Source organism: Haemaphysalis longicornis, unplaced genomic scaffold, assembly GCF_048455015.1.
Source record: "Haemaphysalis longicornis isolate Haplotype H1 unplaced genomic scaffold, Haemaphysalis longicornis Haplotype H1 scaffold_1, whole genome shotgun sequence".
NCBI classification, from domain to species: Eukaryota; Metazoa; Arthropoda; class Arachnida; order Ixodida; family Ixodidae; genus Haemaphysalis; species Haemaphysalis longicornis.
This window is the reverse complement of record NW_027526203.1, coordinates 32,894,521-32,917,226: the sequence shown is the minus strand read 5'-3', so window position 1 is coordinate 32,917,226 and position 22,706 is coordinate 32,894,521.

Below are 22,706 nucleotides of genomic sequence, written 5' to 3'. Positions count from 1 at the left end.
ATGGGCGAACTTCCGGGTCAGGTGCGAAAAACTACGAAAAGGTGGCCGCACCGCCAACCAAAACTGCGGATATGTCAAGAAAAAATTCGAGACTGGCGATCGCTTCCGGGTCAAGCGCGGAAAGGACGAATAAGTGACCGCATCTACACATGAAGAGATGATTCGGGTTTGTTTTGTTTGTTCACTCATCGGCGCTAAAGCCATCGATTTTACGGGGTGGGCGCGTCTTTCAGTTAATTGAATATTTCACCCGTAAAAGGATGTGGGCGATACTTCGGGGGAGGGCGTTCTCTGGGAACTTTACGGTTATCTAATCGAGAAGCGAGCGTACATTTCGCAGCGTACATTTCGCAAGTGCCCGTGTGACAGGGGTATTACAGACGCTAGAAATGCTAGCCGTTGTGTCGTTATGTAGCGACAGTAAAAAAGAGTTACCGTCCACGGAAACTCTCGCGCATGCAAGGTCGACTTCCGCAATCACCAGTACCTCCTGCTCAAAGTACTGAAAAGGTAGCTTCAAAAAAAAAAGGGGGGGGGGGGGGGGGGGCGTCGTCGTCTCATGTGCGACCCACGGACGAGGTCGGACTATGTCGTCATCGCAATCCGCCGAGCCAACAAATAGTTGTCTCGATGGGGTAATAACTTTTGTTTGCGTGAGCGAATATGCTTACTATTTTTGGACTTGTTTCTACAAGAACTACAGAGTACTTTTCTGACACAAACAAAAATACTTTGAAATCCATCTCAGGGCCCCTTTAAGACGGGAGTGCCCATTTCGCATCGCCTTGCCTACGCCTTTACCCCTCGGGTAAGCTAAGCAGAGGACGTTGTCCTTGTCTTGCCGGACACTCGAGTGCGTGGCGACATGTTGCCGATGTCGCCACGCGGAGAATCATCGGCCGGCCGGGACGTTCTTCGCCGAAAAAGCACCCTGTCTCCACACCGAATCCGTTCAAATCTCCCGAGCTCCAGAGGTGAGCCCTGTGCATCTCAAGCCTTTCCGACCAGCTTCGGCTGGTAGACCGGGCTATAGCGGCTGGCCAAGCATATGGAGTCCGGACTGAGGACTCCGCTTTCTGAAGATAACAAGAAAGATGTTTATCCTCCTGCGAAGTAAAACTGCGCGCGACTGCAAAGCAGCAAAGGGGATTAGCCCCGTTTACATTGAGTCGAAATAAACAGGTCGAGATAAACAGGTCGAAATAAACAGGTTAAATAAACGTTGAGTCGAAATAAACAGGTTTTTTGGACTCAGTCCCCTCATGTATAAGCGGACGGGTTGGATCGGAGAGCCGTCGCTGCGAATCCAGTTGACTCGGAGGCAGGGGGTGGGTTGGCTCGTTCTAGGGTGCCTCGACGCGCCCCGGGCGCGCACCGGGCACCCTAGCTCGTTCGTCGGGCTGAGTCGGCGGGCCGCGGGGAGCATAATACCGTATTTGCCTGATTGTAATGCGCCCCCAATCGTAACGCGCGAGTAAGTTCGCGCAGGAAAATTCGAAAAAAAAAATAATAATTTGACACTGACGGTACTGCGCAGGTGGAAAAGACATGACACCACGTACCTGGAAGGGGGCGATTTTATTTGGCGTATGCAGCTGTGCAAGTCAAAAATGATTGTGCTTCATAAGACTGCTTATCCAGCTCCTGCTGTAAATAAAGTCATAGAGGGAAACGCTAAAGCTGTTTGCGATGTCAAGTGCATTGATGCGTTACGGACTAATTCCAGTAGCACCAAAAAATGTGCAACAACTTACCAAGGTATGCGGCATGCCATTGAGGAATTAGTGCGCCGAAATTCACTCACGTGGTGTTGACGGATTGTTTTTATTGGATTGAGTCGGATTTTGCGGGAACTTCGTGTCCGTTCCGCATGGCAATGCTGCTGGCCGCTTTAAAGCCTATTTCGGTTTTGAGCCCGATTGTAACGCGCACACAAATATTAAGGCTACCTTTTAGCAAAAGAGGGTGTGCGTTAGAATCGTGAAAATACGGTAGCTCCTTTTACGGGAACCCCTCCGCTCCCCTCACCTCGATTCATTGGACGGGGTTCATATAAACATGGGTGGGGTCGAGGAAGCTAGGGTGCTCCTCGCCCGCCGCTCCGGGGCGGCGAGGAGAACATCCAGGCACCCTAGAGGAAGCTGAACCCGCCAGTCGACTCGACCCTTTCTCGTCGAGTCCGTGTATCCGGGGGTAATGTCCAGCAGTAGTGGGGTGGGGAAAGAAGGGATGGGGCGGTGAGGTGTGTGGTGGACGACCTTCCCGCTACGGCCGCCTACTCACTGCGCGTCTCGGTGGAGACGGCGATTTCGGCCGTTGCCGCGCGAGGATGTCCATCACCTGCCGGACCGTGCCGCGTTGATGGCCGCGTCGTCGCTTCTTATGGCAAGTGCCATGCTTGGTGGCATTGGGTCTTGGGTGTCTTCTGGGGGCCTGCAGTCCCATAAAAGATGTGGTGTTGTAGCCCTGGCGGCGTTGCAGTGTTGACAGTGGTCGGTCGGGTAAACCGTGGGGCAGATGTGCTTGGCGAATACGGGGGTCCATATCGCTTCCGTTTGGAGTTGACGGAGTATCGTCGACTCCGCTCGTGGGAGGTCGGGGTGCGGCGGTGGGTACTTTCGTCTGGTGTCGCGGTACCAGGCTAGAATCTCACGGTATGTGAGGAGCGGCGTGGGTTTGGGGGGGAGCTGTTGGACGGAACGTGCGGGGTCGTGTACGGCTGCGCGACTGGTAAGCGCGCGTGCCGTAGCGTCCGCCTCCGCATTCCTGTTAACAGTTCCGCCGTTCGGTATAGTCGGGCGAGCTTTGCGGGTGCCCGGGAGGGGGTGCAGATCCGTAGGGTGGCGGTGGCTAACTGGTTGGTGGCGAAACGGAGGATCGATAAGCGAGAGTCACTGATGGTCGTGGTGCACGGAAGTTGGGTGAGGGCCAGAGCGATAGCGAACTCCTCGGCCAGAGTCGTGTGTGTTGTACGTATGCTTGCGGCTGTCTTGAGGGCTCCCGTGGCAGCTGATATGACGGCGACCGCGTAAGCATCGGGTCTGCCGGGGTATGGTCGTATGGTGCGGCGTCGACGTAGTAAGCGCTTGTGTCTTGTGCGTACATCTTGGTTATGGCCTTCGCGCGGGCTAGGCGACCGCTACTGAAAATGCCGTTCAAAGCACACACGAAGTTTCTTGTGCGGTAAATAAGCTAATAATGTGGACGAAAACGGTTCTATACAAAATCATCCGCGCCGCTAGTGAAAGCGCCCATGAAATATCTGTCGGGGTGCTAAGCCTAAACATTTCCGGTGAAGCCATCCGGCCATGATGCAGCCAGCTGTTTTGAGCGCTTCAAAACTGCCGCCCTGAGGCGCACGCCTTCCCATTGACGCAAATAGTCAGGCTCCTCCCACTGCCACGCGCTTCATTTTCTGACCGAGGCACAGGCGACCACGGGCGCGGAATCGCCGAGGCGGGCGTGAAAATTGCGCGCGCAACGCCGACGCCCACGAATCGCGTGCAAAAACGCTCCTGTAGTGAGCTTGAGCACCGCCAGTGAGGAGAAGAAAGTCCAGAAATTACCGTTCGGCGACATCGAGGTTAAAAAAAAAGCAGAAAAACGTCACGAATTTCTCCACGTGAAAGTAAGAAAAGAAATAAACGAGCACTGTTTTTCAGTGCTCAATTTTTTGGTCTGTGTTGGGTCATACGAATTTCGGATGATACGAATATTTTTCACAACCGCAGAAGAAATCGCCACAACCCTTGCAGCCACTAATGCTCAAGACTTCGCCACCTTTGTTGCAGACTCCCAAACTGCATGCGAGCTGGCATTACACTATTGGCCACATTGCACCAACATCCTACAATCCATTACCAAGAGCTCCCTGACCCTAAACCCCGAGGCAGGCGTCTCTGGAGGGAAATGCAGCTCACACCGTTGCTTGTGTGCTTATTTACTTAGTATCCGCCCCCCAGCACCTCACCGTCGGAAGAACACCACACTGCGCATTGATCATACAGACATACTAACTACTGCCTCAAACACCGCTCTCTCCCATCACGACAAGTTGACCAAAGAATCCACTACCTCCTGTCACCATCAGGCAAACACCGCACCATTCTTCCAAGCCATTCAGCCCACCTGCTACTTCACAATTAACCTGCAAATCCTGCCCCAAATCCTCCACACTTTACCACATGACCTGAGAGTGCCACCACACTCCTTCCCTTATCCCCATCCCCTCTCCCAGGCATCCCCAATCGCGGCAGTCGGCTTCAGCTGGTCGAAAGGCCCACCAGGCAGCGATAGGCCCATGGAATTTTCAACTAAGCAGACTTCCCACCACCCTCGTGTCCAGAAAAGACTTCCCATCACATTACCTAATGGTGGAAAACCACATAGATACAGTAGTACGAAGGCTGGCACTGACCCTACAGTGTCATAAGGTTAAGAAAACAGGATAAGGAAGTCTAAAAAAAGCATGAATGCTCGTGAGTTGTCTAGAAATTAAGATTTCTGACTGAATTAGCTGCTACAAAGAAATGATGCATGACTTATATCAATGTCTGCCCTCTTGGCAATGTGCCGTTCAACACGTTTGAAAATCAACGGTTGAAGTGTGCAAATATGCAGAATCATATTCTCAAAGACGGGTGCGTAAGCCCACGACTGCGTCCTCCCCTAACCTCTATCTTGTTACGTGTGTGCGTTTCGTACGCAATCACTAGGCAGAGTTCCCAAAAGCAGCTCTCTTCTACTCGTCACTTTGGACCGTTCAGAACAGCTGCAGAGCAGCTCTGTATTTTATGTGCCCGTACAATTTTCACTGCGAGATCAGTTTTGGACTGCCCAGGAGCTGTTCTGGACAGACAAATAGAAGAGACCACTAATGCCCAGCAGAGATAGAATTAGGTGCACTACTGACGTTGGGCCCGTCTGTGAGAAACGAGGAGGAACAGGCCATTACCCATAACCCAAGGGACACGTTTACTGAATGACATCAGTGCACACTGTGCTCAAACACTCGTTAGAACAGCTAGCAGTGTACCCCGCACACTTGACAATGATGGTTTTCAATGGCACAAGGGCTACTAGACCAGTGCAGTTTGGGTTAGAAGTGCCTGCATAAAAATATGTATGTAGGGCCAATGGTTAGTGATTAAAAGTTTTATACCCTGGCTACCTAACACTATCTAATAAAACTGAAGCTGTGCAAAACCGCTCCGCAAGGTTCATACTTTTCAACTATCACCGCACGTCCAGTGCTGCTACCCTGAAATCCAGAAATGTGATTTAACAAAACTTGTTGCTGAGCTAGTTGGTACACACTTAAAGAAAGAAGAAAACGTGGCGCAAACTAGACGTGGACAAAGAAGGCAAGCTAAGACAGATACAGGCGCCTGTATCTGTCTTACCTTGTCTTCTTTGTCCACGTCTAGTTTGCGCCACGTTTTCTTCTTTCTGAAGTCCAGCCTTGACCTTGCTACTCTTGCCACTCGCCGGAAACTGGCGCGCCTTTGTGTGCTGCATAAAGTTTATCACTACAACCAGGTACTTCCCGTTGGCTAAAACCTCCCTTTTTCCTATATGAACGCCTCGATCATCATTCCAAGGTTCATATTCCGCGCCGGAACACGTAACATACTCGCATTCTTTTTTACCACAAACGTGCCGTGATTGGAACAACCTGCTTGCCTCATTAGCCGCCATTACTAACCTTGAATGCTTTCGGGAGGCAGTTTTATGCATTGATTTGCTCAACACATTTTTGTTTCTTAGTTTTTGTTTGCTGTTGTTCCTGTTACCATTCACTTGTGTACTGGAGAAATTTTATGCCGATTTTTTTACACCAGTGCTTTCTATGTGCATTAGGTTGCATTGTGGTATTTTTTGTCGCAGTGCTTCCTTGTGCGATTCTTTCTTGATACTTTCTATATTTTGTAAGCATTATGGTTTATATGCTGTTTTTGAGTGTTGCATGTATGTAAATTTGGTTTGCTTTTCATGTGCGCGTTTGTATTTTACTTGTCTCCTAAGCCCACTCCCCTTCATAATGCTGCATGCCCTGAGGGTACAATAAATAAATATATAAAAAGTGAGTAGAAAGACAAGTTGGGGCCAATAAGCATGTAGGGCAACAGGGTGCCTCGAGGGGAACGCTTTACTGAGGCAAAAAGGCGAGGCCGCTGAGCATCACGGAGAAAACCCTCAGCACTGACCTCATCACTGAGGAGCAGGCTGCGGTTACACACAATATGAAGTTTTCTTTAAAAAATCAATGTCTGCAAAGTAAGCTTACCTTGCAGACATTGCGGGCCATGCGAAATTGACTATTGTTCCATCCAACAGAAGAGCGTTCAGAGTTGTGGCATGCATTTTGTTTATAGGTCAGTGTTTGAGTCTTTCTGTTTCGAGCTCCCTACATTGTTAGCATGTGGGCTACAGAAAGACCCCTTCTGCATCTAGCGCAAGTTTACGGCCATCCTGTGGACCATGTGGCCACGGCTCCCGCTGCTTCCTGGCGTGGCTCACTGCACCGGATCCCTGCTCATGATGGCCTGTGCGAGTTACTGCGAGCGTTTCCAGAAGAGGAATGGAGCCATTGGATTCGTATTCCACAGTAAAGTTGATCGAAGCTTCTGAGGCCGTGGTGTACCATTTAAAAGATGTCCATGTGTGGCATGTGTGCCCTATTCTTAAAGGGGGCCTGAGATGGATTTTAAAGTGTTTTTGTTTTTGTCAGAAATCTACTCTATAGTTCTTGTAGAAACAAGTCCAAAAATAGTAAGCATATTCGCTCACGCTAACAAAAGTTATTACCCCGACGAGACAGAACTATTTGTTGGCTCGGCGGCTTGCGATGACGACATAGTCCGACCTCGTCCGAGGCGAAGCACTCATTTCATGGTTGGCCGCCGGAATGTCCGCGATTTTTGACGGCGGCGGTTTGGTTTAGAGCGTCGTCGTCACCATGGTTACTTCAGCGAGTGGGTCGCACATGAGACGACGACGTCCTTTTTTTTTTTTTTTTTTAAGCTACGTTTTCTATCTTTACGGCCTTTGAGCAGGAGATACTGGTGATCGTGGAAGTCGACCTTGCATGCGCGAGAGTTTAAGTGAACGGTAACTTATTTTTACCGTCGCTACATAGCGATAAAGAGGCTAGAATGTCTACCGACTGTAGTAGCGAGCCCCCTGGATTAGATTACCGGAAAGTTCCGAGTGAACGCCCTCCCCCGAAACATCGCCCACCCCCTTTTACGGGTGAAATATTCAATTTACTGAAAGACGCGCGCCCACACCGTAAAATCCATGGCTTTAGCGCCGATGAGTGAACAAAACAAACCCGAATCATCTCTTCATGTGTAGATGCGGTCACTTATTCGTCCTTTCCGCGCTTGACCCGAAATTTCGCCCATCTCGTATTTTTCACTTGATATCACTGTACTTAAATTTGGGTGGGCGTTCTTCCGGAACTTTACGGCACAGCAAATGCGCTGTGCTCTGCGCTTCATGCAAGCAATCTTAGTTGATGTTGTTTACTACATTCTTGCTAAATGATGATCAGGAGCACGATAAATGACAATTTTTTTTAGAATGAGCGAGCAAAATTTCCACCCCTACTCCAGCTTCCCACGCTTCCAATGGTTCAGATGCCTTTATGAACTAGCATAGCTCTTTTATGCTTCCAAAATCGTCTTGGGCAAGGTAATATAGGTAACTGCGGAATCATTACAATATATGTTACTTATTTTATATCGAAATATTTAGCGGTGGCGTGAATTCTGGTTAATGCAATACTTGGTCCTAATTGTTCCCACTATACTCGGATACAACTCAAGAAAAGTGCGGCTTTTCCTCATCAAAGGACCCCCTTCCAGCCAATGGTGTCGCCGTATCAACGTGACGTCGCGGCAGACCGCCTCCACGCCGCGCTCACGGAAGAAATCACAAAACATGTTCTTCCGCGCTTCCGGACTTCTACCAAAATGGCCGCCTCCGCTGTTCGCGTCAAACCGTCGGCGTCGTCGGGCTCTCTGAGGGCGATTTTTAGTGCCGTTCAGTCGTATTCATTGTTTGCGTGTTGTGTGCAGTGTTCTTAACATGCTCGGTAATGACAATCGCTACGGTGTTTTTTCTTCTGCTTTGTGAGCGCTCGCGTTGCCGGTAAGCAGCCGCCGCTGCAGTTACTGCAGTACGCTGTATGATACGAAGCACGAAGCTGTCGTCGTCATCCTGTGCGGGCGTTTGGCCTTGAGCGTGAAGTACCGTTCTACCGTTTAGTACCTCCTGTGTCTGTGCTACCCACGTTATCGCACCCGTGTCTGCGACAGGGGGCGATAACTTCTTGTTTATTTCTCGTAGATTACGCCAGCAAGTTATTAACGCCATGGACAGTACGCACGGGGCGAAACGCAAGCCACGCGACGGCGCGCGCTGCATTTCGTTAAAGCATATATGTCGAGCCTTGTGTCCCAAGTCCATGTCGGGCGCAAGCGTATTCGCCCAAATTGTGATCAAGTTGCCAAATACAAGAAGCAGAATTTTCGCACTTTTTGACCGTGAATGCGTACGAGCTGTAGCTTAGCTACGTGATGGGATTTAATATGCCACCTTTTCTATTTTTTTCTCGGTTACGCTGAGATACCATTGTTAAATGTGTTAATTGCCACAAGTATGTTTTTGTCGCCTCTTTTTTGTTGGAGTGCCTTAAGTTGTTGTTTCGGACAAAAACCTTTGTGAATTAAATACGAATAGGCATCTGCTTTGAGTTTGCATTGTCTATGATAATTAAGATTCCACAGGAGTGTTACCACTGTAAGTTCAATTTCATTGTCCCGTTTATGCTTTGTGAATGAGCTGTGGTTCACGATAGTGACATTGCATTAGCTAGATTTCACCGGTATGACCAGCTGCAACAATGCATGTGAAGACATGAAACGCAGCACTGAAATCAAATAAACCACCTTTCAGCTTTTTCTACACATGCGCATGCATATTGTTCACCAAACCAAATTCTTGCATGAGATGTGCATTATTGAAGCTATATAGACACTGCCCGCCTTGTGTTTGTCTCTTAAGTAAGAAGCTGCTGCTGCAATGGTCATCTGCATGCACGTGCTCTAAATTCAAAATAGAGCATTCAGGGTGGAAAACAGCTCAGCATTTCATCCATTCTCACTGTTGCGTCACAAGTGGCCGCTGGAGCGAGAAGCTCGCTGCTCCAAGTCAAATAGCAAGCTGCTGCTTGCCACAGGACTGTTCGCAACTCAACTCGTGCAATGTCTACACATATATTAGGAGTGTAAATCACAATGACAGAACATGAATTGATGCCCACTTCATAACACAGGCAATGAAGTCTGTTTGAAGGGTTACGTAGTGATCTGTACTGATTGATGACATGTCGGTTGAGTTGATGCATGGAACCACACATATGGTACACATCGCTGCACTGAAACTGGTCAATGCATATCATACTTTTCTTGCTACGCAAAGGCAAAATCGGATCATATGTTCAGGAGGAAATTTATAATCTCGCCAAATATGCACTACATGAAATGATTCCCATACATGGGAGGATCGATTGAAACCAACCTTGTTTCCCCTTCCCAAAGCTTTGGGGATTGTTTTTAACATTGTGATTCTGCATTTTATCCAGTGGAGTAGGCAACAGATAAAACCTATTTATCCTAAGTCGTGCGTAAGACAGCAGATAGCTAAATAGAATCAAATTAGAAATAAAACACCGAAGCAACGTTTCTTGTCCTCACTGCTGTATCCTGTCAGATTTGGCTCAGACAGCTAAACAGACGCACTGCTGAATTATGCATAGCAAATGAAACGAGCAATAAGACACTTAAACATATTTATTTGTTCTCAATGTTCTACAAGAAGACAACTTGGCTCAGCCAGCCACACGGACACACAATGTTCAGTTACATGCTTTCACGTAGGCATTTAATTTGCAACTTTGTTTCTGCATCCAATACACGCATAAGTGTCCAAACAATGTAAAAAACGTGGGGTGAAAACTCGAGCTAGCGTCTTTTCCTGTAGGTGAAACTTGCCTTTATAGCCATTTATATAGTGTCGCACAAGGAGCCGTAGAGCCACACACTGCAGCTGATTCTGCTTGAAGTGAATTTGCGAACTCGCTTGACTCTGCTTGCACACACCTCATGCTACACATGCGAATAGCCATCCTCCCTGTGCAGCGAAAACTATCGCATAGTGCAAGCGTGGCCCTGCTTCCAGAAAATAGTTTGGAACAGTGTGGGTTTCCTCCAGCTCGAGATGTACAATTTTCTTTTATGGATACGTCTGCCACGCAGTGTCTTGTCAGGACTGCATTCATTCGGCCTAATTCCTGCACCACACTTGCAACAAATGCAATCAGAAACCAAGCGCTGCAACAGCCTTTTCTGATTCTCATAGCTACATATCAAGGCAACCAGTCCTGAGCCAGCACCACACAATACACCGCTCGGTTCACTACAGCAAATGATATCATGCATCGATTGTTGAAATAACTTGTCACCCTCACTGTCATACTGGAAAATCCCTGTCGACTCTACAACACAGCATACAACATTCAGTAATGGCAAATGAAATAAAAACCAAACACTGCAATTCCATCTTCTGATTCTCATAGCTACATATCAAAGCAATCAACCATGAACAAGTTATGCAGCACACACAGGCAGCTCAGTTAACTCCAGAAATAAGTCTTAATAACGCACACCAACAGCATGTCTGGTCTTCTCTGCTGTCTGATGGAGTTTCTTGCTCCTGCAGCTATGGAAACACACCTACTTAAGCTAAATTGCGCACTCCACACTAACTGAAAGGGGCAAAGGCGGCACTGGCGAATAGCTGGTCGCCTTACACATCTTCAAAGGACTCGATACCAGATAGGTCACTGTCGGAGTCCATGTCATCTTCATCCAGATGGATTATAATAGGTTGAACATGCGCACTTGCTCCACCGTCTCCCCTGAACTTTGTTTCAATGCTGATCACATGCTGAACTGCGTTTGCCCAGTGTTGAGCTGTTACCTTGGCAGCTTCTTCCCTCAGGAGCACCTCTACATCTGCCAGCTTAAATGTGGCATTTCTGGCTGCGACACCTCGTTTCATCTGCGCCCATATGAGCTCAATGGGATTGAGCTCACAATGGTAGGGTAGGAGCCTAAGCACAATACATCCTGCCCTTTCAGCTGCACCGTCAACACGATATTTGATGTACCGTGTCTTTACAGAGGTCACAAGGCTGAGGAGCTCCTTTTTAAGCATTTTTTCATCCCAAGCAAGTCCTTTGGACGTCAGCCAGTCCTGAACGACCTGTTTGCGTGAAGACGTCGTAGGCACTGCTTCTTCCAGCCGCGAGTGGTACGAGGCATTGTCCATGACAATTACACTACCTTGTGGCAGTTGCGGCAAAACGGCGCCAAACCACCTTTCAAAGCGGGTGCCGTCCATCTCCTCGTGGTAGTCGCCGGTCTTCGTACCCCGAAAGATATCCAGGCAACCACTGACGAAGCCGTCCTCGCTGCCGATGTGCGTTACAATCAGGCGCTGTCCTTTCCCTGACGGCTGCTTCAAACCTGTCGTCAGACCACGCATGAAGGCGTCGTGGTGGGAAGCAACCGTCGTGTCCGTCCAAACAGTCGATAGCGTGTGTCCCGCATTCACCCAGGTTTCATCAAGGTAGAAGATTTTTCGACCTTCCATTCTGTACCTGGCGACGTCGTAGAGGTACTTCTGCTGCCACGCGACAATGTCGTCCCGCTCGATCAGCAGCGAGTTCCGGCCCCTCTTCTCATACCTGAACCCGATGTCATTCAGCAGGCGGCGCACAGTCCATGGCTTGAGAGGAGTAACATCGCCGCTAGCGTTGAAATCCGCAGCAATTGCCTTCACTGTCGCAATCTCATTGCTGCGAAAAAAACGATGCACGGACGACCGCAATGCGCACTTCGTGAAGTAGTCGTACACTTCTGTGCGTCGTCTCTTTCCGGCGCTTCGCGGGCGCTTTCGAGAGGGCGTCGCAACATTTCCGTCGTTATTTTTCATCTCCTTCTTCACGTCCATCACCAAGCTCACGCTGACTCCAAGAAGATCGCTCACGGTCGCGGCTGTTTCTTCAACGCTGCGCTCTGGGTGAAGATGCCGCAAACGAACGTACGCGTTCCGGATCATCTCCCGTCCGCAGCTGCAGATGACACGGCCGCTTTTGTTTTTCTTGTACCATCGGCGTGGCGTAGATGGCAACGCACCACAATTCTCAGTCGAGAACGATGAAGCACATTCAGATGCGACTTCGGGATCCATGGCGGGAAATGGGGCCGGCAATGCATAAAACCAGAAGCTGCCAGAAGCAAGCGGCTGAGGGAAAACCCGGAAGAGCAGAAATTCACCATCAGGAATATAATTGAAACTCGCTACTGCAGCTGACGATAAATTCTTTCACGCATTGCATTAAAACGGGCACATAAAAAAATTTTACCTAAGGTTTTTATCTCCGCTCAAAGTGAAGGCGCCCTTACGAACTACTTTTCGGCACGGGCGCATTAAGGAAAGCGTGGCTCCGAGTGCTGCCCGCAGGTGCAATGCGGTCGGCCACGACGTCACCTTGATAGAGCGACACTATTGGCTGGAAGGGGGTGGTGGAAGTGGGGGATTAGGCGACGCCCCTTTTTTCTTGACTTGTATCCGAGTATAGATGGCGGCGTCAACGTCATGTTTAGATGTTTTCGATTTTTTAAGCTCCACAGTAGAAGTATACGGCTCTTTTAAAAAAAAATTATTGTATTGTGAGAGTTCAATCTAAGACGTCTAAGATTCAAGCCATTTCAAGCGTAAGCGAACAGTTCTGGGCAACAAACGTTTGTGTCATTTGCTTTGCGACAAATTCGCCAGATGTCGCTACTCGGCAGAGCCGGTAAGCCGGAATCATGGAGGAAAGAAAAGCTTAGGAGAGGCCCTGACGTCACACCCAGCGCAGCCGGAAACGCCATTTCTGTAAGTCGAATGGCGGACCATTGGCCCTCCATGCCATTGGCGGACTCTTTTTGCCTCTCTCTCTCGGTGCACCTTCTCCGCCTCCTCCGTCCTGTATCGCCTCTCTTGTCGTCTGCATCTGCCAGCGCCGAGCCGGAGGAAATCAGCTGATAGGCAGGTAGAAGGCCGTTTTGCAGCGCGTGACCGTGAACCTAAACGCGCGGTTACACTGTTACACGTCTTCAGTGTGGCCGCAGCAGGTTTGCGAAGTGGCTCGCTCTAACAATGCCGCAATGCTCGGTGCCAGGCTGCAAGTCGCGATCGGTACCCAAGGAATTGGGCGTCACTTTCCACCGGTTAGTGCATCATTCCGCTGACTAGTATTCCTGTACATTGGTGTGCATTCATCCTTTGTTTGCAAATCGCCGCCGTTTATAGGTTCCCAAGCGATGGAGAACGCCGCAAACAGTGGGCGAACGCTGTGCGGCTACTGGACTGGAAAGTGCCCAAGTTTGCGTTGCAGTTTCACTGGCAATCCCAGAGATGACTAGTCAATTAAACGGCCGTTCTATATAGATAGGTAAGCAGCACTTCATGCAGATTTCAAGCTAAAAAATTGTGGAATATTTTTACTATTGTTCGCGTGCCTTCGATAGAATTTTTTGCGAAGGAGGAGGATGAGGAGGAGGAGGAGGCAAAACGTTTTATTGAGCAAAAAAAAAGAGAGGGTGGGTGGCGTCAATAAACTTTTTTTCGCCAAGTTTCAACTTGTCTCAGTGTCAATAAATTCAAGGTGATATCAGTTGAAAACGTTCATACACCAACCTCGCAGTCTGAAGCGTTGAAAAGCGAAATCCAGAGCGATACCACAAAAAGATCCAGATCCAGCACTCTTCCAGTCAACAGACGGACACCTACTAAGGTAATAGGGAGATGGAATTATATCAACTGGGAATCTACCTTGTAACAATTGCAAAGGCACTGCCGCGCATTGCCGGCCTAGCAAACTACATGCAGCGGCGATAACCAAAAAATTGAGTTGCGAATCGTTCGGTTGCAAGTCGCCTACGTACTGCACACCATGTATCACTTCCCGAAAATCTACCTGACGGGTGTCTGCGCGTACAACGGGACGGCGCGTTCACGATATCTGCACTTCAATAGGCGCGTCGTGATCGCGACCGGAGCAAAAGCTTGACGCGGTACAAGGTGCACTTCCAAGTAGAAATTAAATGACATATTCACATCGGCGCAGCTGTCGTAACTCGCTGCATCCTTTTCGAGTTCCGCAAGACCACAGCGCAGCAAAGCGAAGCAGCAATCTTCGCAATCGGACGACAAGGCAGGCGCTGCCTTTCCTCCATGACTGGCGGACGGCGGGCGGGCCGTTGCTAGGACGCCGTTGCTAACGCGACTTTCAATGGCCGCCGAAAGCACGTGACTTCCTCCACACTTTTGCCAATGCACGGGGATAGCTGAGGGCCTCTCCTAAGCTTTTTTTTTCCTCCATGGCCGGAATGCAGAAACCGCAGAGTGCAATCCTTTCGTTTTCAGCGGTAAACGGCTACTCTTGCTTCATTTAACACGGCAAACGGTAAAGCGCGCTAAGGACACTAGGCAACAGGTTCATTCAGAAGGCCGGTGCAGCAAACCACACTTTCCTGCGATCATGACTTGATGGGAAGCAATGAAATGAAACTCTTTGGCAGTTGTCGTTACGGGATGAGCATGCTCTTGCCCTTGTCGCGACCGCCGCAGAGAATCAGCTGCGACAGCGTTTGGGCTTGAACTGAGTTAAGCCCGTACTACATGGAGCGATTTCGCCTGCGAATTCGCTGATGCGGCGCCGCTCGAGCGGCAAAACCACCTTTTTTCGTTGCTGCGGCAAAGTGCCAAACATTTGAAGCGGTCGAGCAAACGCCGCTCGTGCGGCGTGTGCGGCGTAGAGGGGCCGGACCTGAGGCCAATAGGAGCACAGCTCGGCACCACTTGCACGCTTGGAAACCAGATGGCGTTGCTTGTATGAGCGCGACAAAAACGCGGGCACACCAAAACGTTTGTCTTCTCTGCTGTGTGTGCGTATATTGATAAAGAATTGGCGATTCTTATATAAAACCGCAAATAAACTTATATTTACCGCAAACCAGGCAGAAACAACTTGCCAAGATAGTAAAATAAAACCACCCTGGTTAAAATCACAACACCTTTGCTGGTGGCAAACTTAATTCAGTCTGCAAACAAGGCGCATCTGAAATGCGAAAATCGCGGCGTTCGCAGGCCCCATGTAGACGACAATTCCAGGCATTGCGAACTTCGCAAGTGCGAATGTTCGTTCCAGCGGATTCGCAGGCGAAATTCGCTCCATGTAGAACGGGCTTTATTCAGCCCGCGTGAGCGCACTTGAGCGTGCGCCTCGTGATCACGAGCAGTGCCCGGCGTCGTCCAAGCGCTGCGTGCGGAGCTCCTCCTTCGTCGTCGGCGCGGCGCTCCCTTGGCGCGCCGTTCGTTACCACCTCTGAAAGAACGTCGAGGCTACGCTCGAAACACAGATGGTGCAAAGAATCCTTTCGGGTACAGCGTCCAAGAAAGCAAATGCAAAGAAAACTGATGATACTCTAACAACCTTTTCTTTCCTCCATGCTAACACCAGACACGGAGCGCTGAGCGATCACGCTGGCTGCAAGCGTCGTTGCTCCTGCGCTCACCTGCGCTCACTGTATCCTTCCGCCGAGAACGGAGGAGCGTCAAGCCCGGTTTGGCCCGGTGTGCAAGTGCTTTACACTCCGGTATAAAACAAATATGTGTGACTGTGTAAAAGCACCCACACACAAAAGATGTTTTTTGTAGCTTTCTGATGTTTTTACGCTCGTAAAAAATTGATTAAATCAAGAGCGCACGCACAAACACGTCACGATTAGTTCAAGAAATAGCCGTTGCGCTCCGATACCATCGACCCCCCAAAAAACCCCATCTCAGGGGCCCTTTAAACAACAAAGTGCAACTTCCACGCATCTGTGTTTCTTTTTCTATTGTGTATCTGTCTGTACTTAATTTAATTTGTGAAGCTCATTTTCGGTTTGTGGATCCCAATGCTTTTGCCAGATTTCATGGATTTTCCTTTGGATGAGTGGCTCGAGGTCAGAGTACAGCAGAGATGCGATGTCCACCTTACTACTAAGAGCAGCAGCCGCTGCTTCCCTGTCAGTAGTCTCATTTCCAGCTATTTCACAATGACCAGGTGCCCAGCAGATTGCGATTTCAAGTGTATGCCGATATGATGGTGTTTAAGAGCGAGTTCAACACTGAATTTTTGTGGGGCGTTGCAAAATACAGGGCTGTCACTATGCTCAGTCTGTATGTATGACTGGTGTATTTTGTTTTGTATTATGTGTTCTACTGCCATTGCAATGCCATGGGCTTCACCTGTGAGTGTACTGGTGTTAGGGCTGGGTGTTTTAGAAGCAGAGAAATGGGGTCCACAAACAGCACACGATACAGCGGAGTGTTTTGGATGCATCCGCGTAAAATTCAGTGCAGTGGTATTCGTGACGAAGGCTTAAAGGAGTACTGACACGAAATTTCAAAGCTGAGATAACTATGTAAAACGCTTCCTTTTTATCAGGAGATATCTCCCAGCAAGTTTCAACAGCAACCGTTCAGCGAAACATATTTAAAATCTATTTTAATCTTCGCCCGCACGAGAAAGCCCAGAGCGGGCCGACGTGACATCATCTGCTACGTACCCCAAACTGGCGACGTCGGGGCTCCCGTGACGAAGCCGACGCGCTGGCTGTGGTTGGCGCGCGCTGCTCGGGCGTGCGTACACGTCATGGTTTTGGGACTGACGTCATGCTGCCCGGGCCTGTGGGGACGGCGGAAACCTCGGCCGGTCTGGGCGCGCGCGTGCGCTCGCTCGCGCGCGCTTCCAGAGAGGCAGCGATACGGCAAGAATGGTGACGTCATGTTATACATGCTGTCATGGCGGCCGCTCGGCGTTTTTCAGTCGAAACCGAAACTGGCATGAATAAACGACGTCGTAAATGAATGTTTACGCTGCGCTCGACTGTCTAATCTGCCATTCTATGATTAGTGGGCTGGTAGGCACGCATAGCAGCGAAAAAAACGTAACATAAAAAATTCGTGTCAGTACTCCTTTAAGAAATGTTGGTGTATGAAGGCACGGAGAGCTTTGTTCTTGTCTATATTTTCAAATGACACATATCCGCACTCCCCAGTCCAACTACTAGTGTACTGTACAGGAGCGTTCACTTCACAGCACAGCAATTTGCAAGGCTGAGGTATGGCAGACAGCCCAGAGACCCCCTCGCCTCCAGCACTGAGATTTCTGGAGAGGCATTCCCCATGGCTCATCACTGCGACAATGGTGATGATAAGTAGTTGCTAGGGGGTAAAAAGCCGAGTTTTCCTTGGAGCCAAGCAAAGCTACGGAAGAAAAGCATCAGCAAGTAAAACATTTCCTATAACGGCCAACTTGTCGGTGGCAGTAAGGAGTAAACTATGTTATTCTGCTCAAGCTGACAGCAGCCTTCTGTAGCATTTTAAAAATGTTTGGTCCAGGGGTGTGCGAATATCAATTTTTTTTTTAATTTCGAAGCGAATACGAATAATAAAAACAACGTTCGAATCGAATCGAATATTTTTCGAATAGGAATACTTATTGTTTTTTGTGAAATAAACGTTTCCACCATCTAGAGACACAAAAACTGCAACTTTATTGCACAATAAATCATATAAAGTAAAGTTAGGAATTACGGTACACAATACCATTGCACTCAACAGGTTAAGGTCTGCACTCACTTAAATGTTATCATGGAGAAAGGTTAACTGCTCGACATGTTCGGGGAACAGTGACAACCTCCTGCTCGTCACGACTCTACCAGATACCGAAAACAGACGCTCACTTGAGACACTAGTGGCTGGCATCCGTACACATTACCGCGCGCTGATACAGTAAAATCTCGATGATACTAATCTCGCGGGACCGCGAAAAATATTCGTATCATCCGAAATTCGTATGAACCAACACAGACCAAAAAATTGAGCGCTGAAAAAAGTTTTCGTTTATTTCTTTGGTTACTTTCGCGTGAAGAAATTCTTGATTTTTTCTGCTTTTTTTAACCCCCATGTCGCAAAGCAGTCCTTTCTGGAGCACAGAAAGCTTCGCGCTCACCTCCTCACTCGCGGTGCCAAAGATCGCTACACGCCGCAACAGTCACGCGCGAACCGCATGGTGCGTTTTTGCACGCTATTCGCTCGCCTGGGCTTTGCTCGCGCTGTATTTTCACGCCCGCATCGACGATTTCGCGCCCGGGGTAGCGCCTACTTCGGTCAGAAAATGACGCACGACGCGCGCGGCAGAATGGAGGAGCCTGACGACTTGCGAAGCGATCGAGACAGCCGGCTTGGCACCGCCGGAGATGGTTAGGCTTAGCACCCCGACAAATATTTCATGGGCGCTTTCACTAGCGGTGCGGGTGATGTTTTATAGTACCGTTTTCGCATGCATCATCAGCTCCTTTACCGCACAAGCAACTTCGTGTCTCCCTTGAGCCGCATTTAAAGAGCAGTTAGAAGCACTCGCTCCAGCGCCCGCGCCACTTCACGGCCGGAGCCATGGAGGAAGAAAAAACTTTTCTTTCCTCCATGGCCGGAGCCGACGCCATGTTGCCGCCGCCGGCCGCGCCCCGCACAGCGTGCGGGTGGTTTCGCGGCGGTGTCAGCGCGCGTGGGGCGTGCGCGCCGCGTTTTCGCGAGCAGAAAATAACAGCCCGGCCGTTTCTGGAGAAAGAGTGACAAACAGGGCAGAGAGAGCAGTCACTTGCTCGATCGGCAGTCGGGCGGCCTCACCGGCTCGTTCGTATCCTCCGGGCCGCGCTGTCCGTTCGTACAGCCAAAATTTTTCACATTGCAAACAATGCAATTTCGCCGGGACTTTTCGGAAATTCGTATCACCCAGAATCGTATCATCGAGATTCCACTGTAGCCTAACCATGAATAAACACCGATACAGTCTCCGAAAGCACGTATCGTTCGCCGTGCATATGCTTCGCGACTTTGGTGTTGAGACACGTTCTGATTTTTTTTTTTTTTTTGTTTTGGGTGGTTCGAATATTTCGAACAATTAAAGTGCCGTTCGAATCGAATCGAATACCAAAAAATTCGAATCGAATATTCGAAGTTTCGAATATTCGCACACCCCTAGTTTGGTCGAACACTTCAGGGGCTGCGCTTTCTATTAAAAGGTCAATCTGAAAGGTCAATGGCATGTTTGCCAGTACAGGCGCATTTGCAGGACCCCGGTGCCACTCTAAGCCTGTTGAGGCAAGTCCCAGCTCTGGCCCCGTACAGTACGGTACGGTACCAAAGCTTTGGTACCATACGGTACTGTACCAAAGTACAGTACCGACCCCATACAGTGCCAAACTTTTCTATGGCTCCTTTGTATCATGTCAACACCATCCCATTTCACATTGTACCTTTCGGTGCACCAGTGGGGAGTTTCTCAGTCTCAGAGTGTAACACACCAACCTCGTCCATTGGTGCAGCCCTTTTTGAAGTTGCACACTTCGTCTCTCTGTCTTGAAGCACGATTCCTTGCAATGCTCAAAACCAATGGCACAAAAAATCCACACTGAATTATGGCATACCAAGGAAGCTTGGGATGTGTAGTAAAAAAAATAATAAACTTTCAAATGCACAACTTTGCTTATATGACGTAAAAGGCCAGCTGGTCAGGTTGATAAAGCTGGGATTAGCTTATGAAGGCACAAGTTAAAGGCACCACAAAAAACACTGGACACGACGCAGCCCCCAGAACTAACCCCCAGTAAGTGAAACCCGTGCTAGGCAGAATGGAATAACAGGGTGGCAAAACACAGATGTGAATACTTCAGTACATATGACTTGATATGGTACACCTTTATTTACATCCACCACTTCAGGATGCATGTGAACTGCATTCATGAAAACAGAAGCATAGTGCAATTGGGGAGTTAAGTTACAGAAGGGTAAAGAATGCACTGTGTACAACACAAGTCACTCAGTGCAACAAACATTGGGCACTGTTGAAGAAACAAGTCACTGTATAAAACACAAAAATGTACATATGAATACTGAGCCTCGGGATGGGTTACAAACGCTGCAAACAAACTGTTCAGAAACGAGACATCCAATGTACCGTGAAACTTCAGTGTGGGAAAACACTTCTCAGCCATCTGAGCCGACAATGCTTCCCTGCAGCGAAACTCAAACAACTTTTTTAGCCCGATCAGGCACCTCAAAAACGATTCAAAAGCATGTGTACCCAAGTTTGCATATTTGATCCACGCTTCTGAGACCTCAAAATGACAATGGGATATGAAACCAGTTCCAACTGGCTTTTCGACTTACATACCTACCCACTTGTAAAAAAAGAAAAGGTTTTCTAACAAGTGTCCTAGGTGTACACTTGCATGTGGTCTGACGTGTTGCTAGCCCATTCTGAGAACAAACTTTGTCTGCTTACGAACACAGCTCACGGAAGAGAACATAAACACAATCCCCGAAAGAGCAAAACAATTACAAGAGGACGGCAGTAAGAAGGAACAGAATTGTGCCAGATGCATCTCTGTCTAGCAAGGTCAATGGAAAAGTAGCACACACAAACAAATACTACAAAGACAGCCAAAACCCTTTGACAAACAGCTACTCAAATGTCCGCCAATGCCCACATTTTCAACGGCTTTGGCTACCAGCACAATACTTTAAGAAACATGCAATGCACCACTCACACGGACAGACAAACCTCAGCAAATGACACCATTAATTAAAGCACAAATTTTTTCCGAAGAATAGAAGTGGTCATGTAACAGACAAATAAAAAAGAAGCAACTGTTTGATCGAATTAAGAAGTGCCATGAACTAGAATACCTAATCTTGCATTCCAACAAGAACACAATGTCACGTTCCCACATGCAAAAAGATAAACAAACAGTTGACAAGGGGCCATGAAAAGGAAGCCACGTATGCCAACACTTTTCATCGTTTCTGAATAAGCCACCGGAGCAGAGCCCCAGGAAATGAACATATACAATGTAGCACACACACAAATGCAGAACAGTTGACAAGAGGACTTCACGACTGCCACAAATGAGAGTGCCCCTGGCATAAGAACAAAAATGAACAATGCCATACACACACAGATAAAAAAGGGAAGATGATAAAATCTAGAAAACTACCAACTCGAGAATCAACTCAAGTAACAAACACAGACACACAAAAATATAAACAAGCAATTGACAAGATGGCCCCCCAATGCCAACATTTTAACCGGTTCGCCTCCCAACCTGACAGATGTCTCAGGGAATAAACATACACTACGCAGCACATGCACAAGTCGGCAAAGTGCCTCTAACGAATGCCAGCACTTTGAAGCTGTAAAAATAAACCATGCCTGCCAGCTCGAGCAATGCCACATACCAACATAACACAAGTACGAGAACACTCTGCAAACACAAAAGTAAAAAGGCCAGTCATTCGATCAAGAGCCTGGCCTTAACTAGAACATTCAAGTAGAGCGTTGCACAAGAGGACAGCAAGAGGAAAGGAATGAAGGATAACAGTCCTAATCGCAACCACTCAATAACCCCCCCCCCTCAAAAAAAAAGGGGGGGGGACTAGGCAGTAAGCAAGATAGCACCAGCAGGCATGAGAAGAGAGCCCATCCTGTAAAACATCCGATTCCCTGAATCCTGTGGCAACAATTCAATTGGTTTCAAACTAGTACCTATGTAGGTTTGAACTGGGAAACTTGGGCTAGTTGATTCTGCATAATATGACGAAAAACAGCGCTTACACGAGGACAAAGAAAGGAGTTGACAAACACGAGTGCTCGTGTTTGTCAACCTTTTTTGTTGTCCTCGTGTAAGCGCTGTTTTTCGTCATATTAGTTTAGTCTGCTACTACTCCTGCTTCTTTTGTGCTGCAGCCACGAAATGTAGAGCCTTCTAGTTTCTGAGGGTGCTGTGAGAAACGACCACTATTGTCACCGTAACACGACTATTTCGTCAGCAAAGATTTCACACGAACAGTAGCTGGTGAAAAAAAAGTCTAGTGTAGCAGACAAACAGAGGAAAAAATAATCATGTTACATCTGCAGCAAACTGCCTCGACACAGTGAAACTGACACACAAAAGAAATGCAGGACATTTAAACCAAAAGCAAGCAAAAGCTACAGTCGCTTGCTTGCCACACATTTACCTGAATGTTCCGCCGCTGCTAGGAATTAACAACCATGTGGGAACTGCAGGTCTGCTACGCTCTGACCAGAGAAGCTGGCCAATCGATGTCGGTGGCTCTTGTCGAATGCAAGCTGATTTTGAAGGCATAAAGCTATCATTCAAGCTCTACACAAGAAAATGAAGATGGAGAATCGGGGGGGAGGGGAGAGAAGAGAGAGAGAGAGAGAGAGAGAGAGAGAGAGAGAGAGAGAGAGAGAGAGAGATCAGCTGCTTGGTCAACTGCAAAATTGATTACAACGATACGAAACAGACCGTTTGGACCGCACTTACAATGCCAACACTTTCACCAGCCTTTGTTATTTTTTCTTTCTATCTCTCTCTCTCTCCCACCACCCCCCCGCCCTGGTGATATCACAATGCTTGTCTTTGCGTTAGCATCATTTTGTTGTCTGCTGCTCCCATCATTGATGCTAGCAA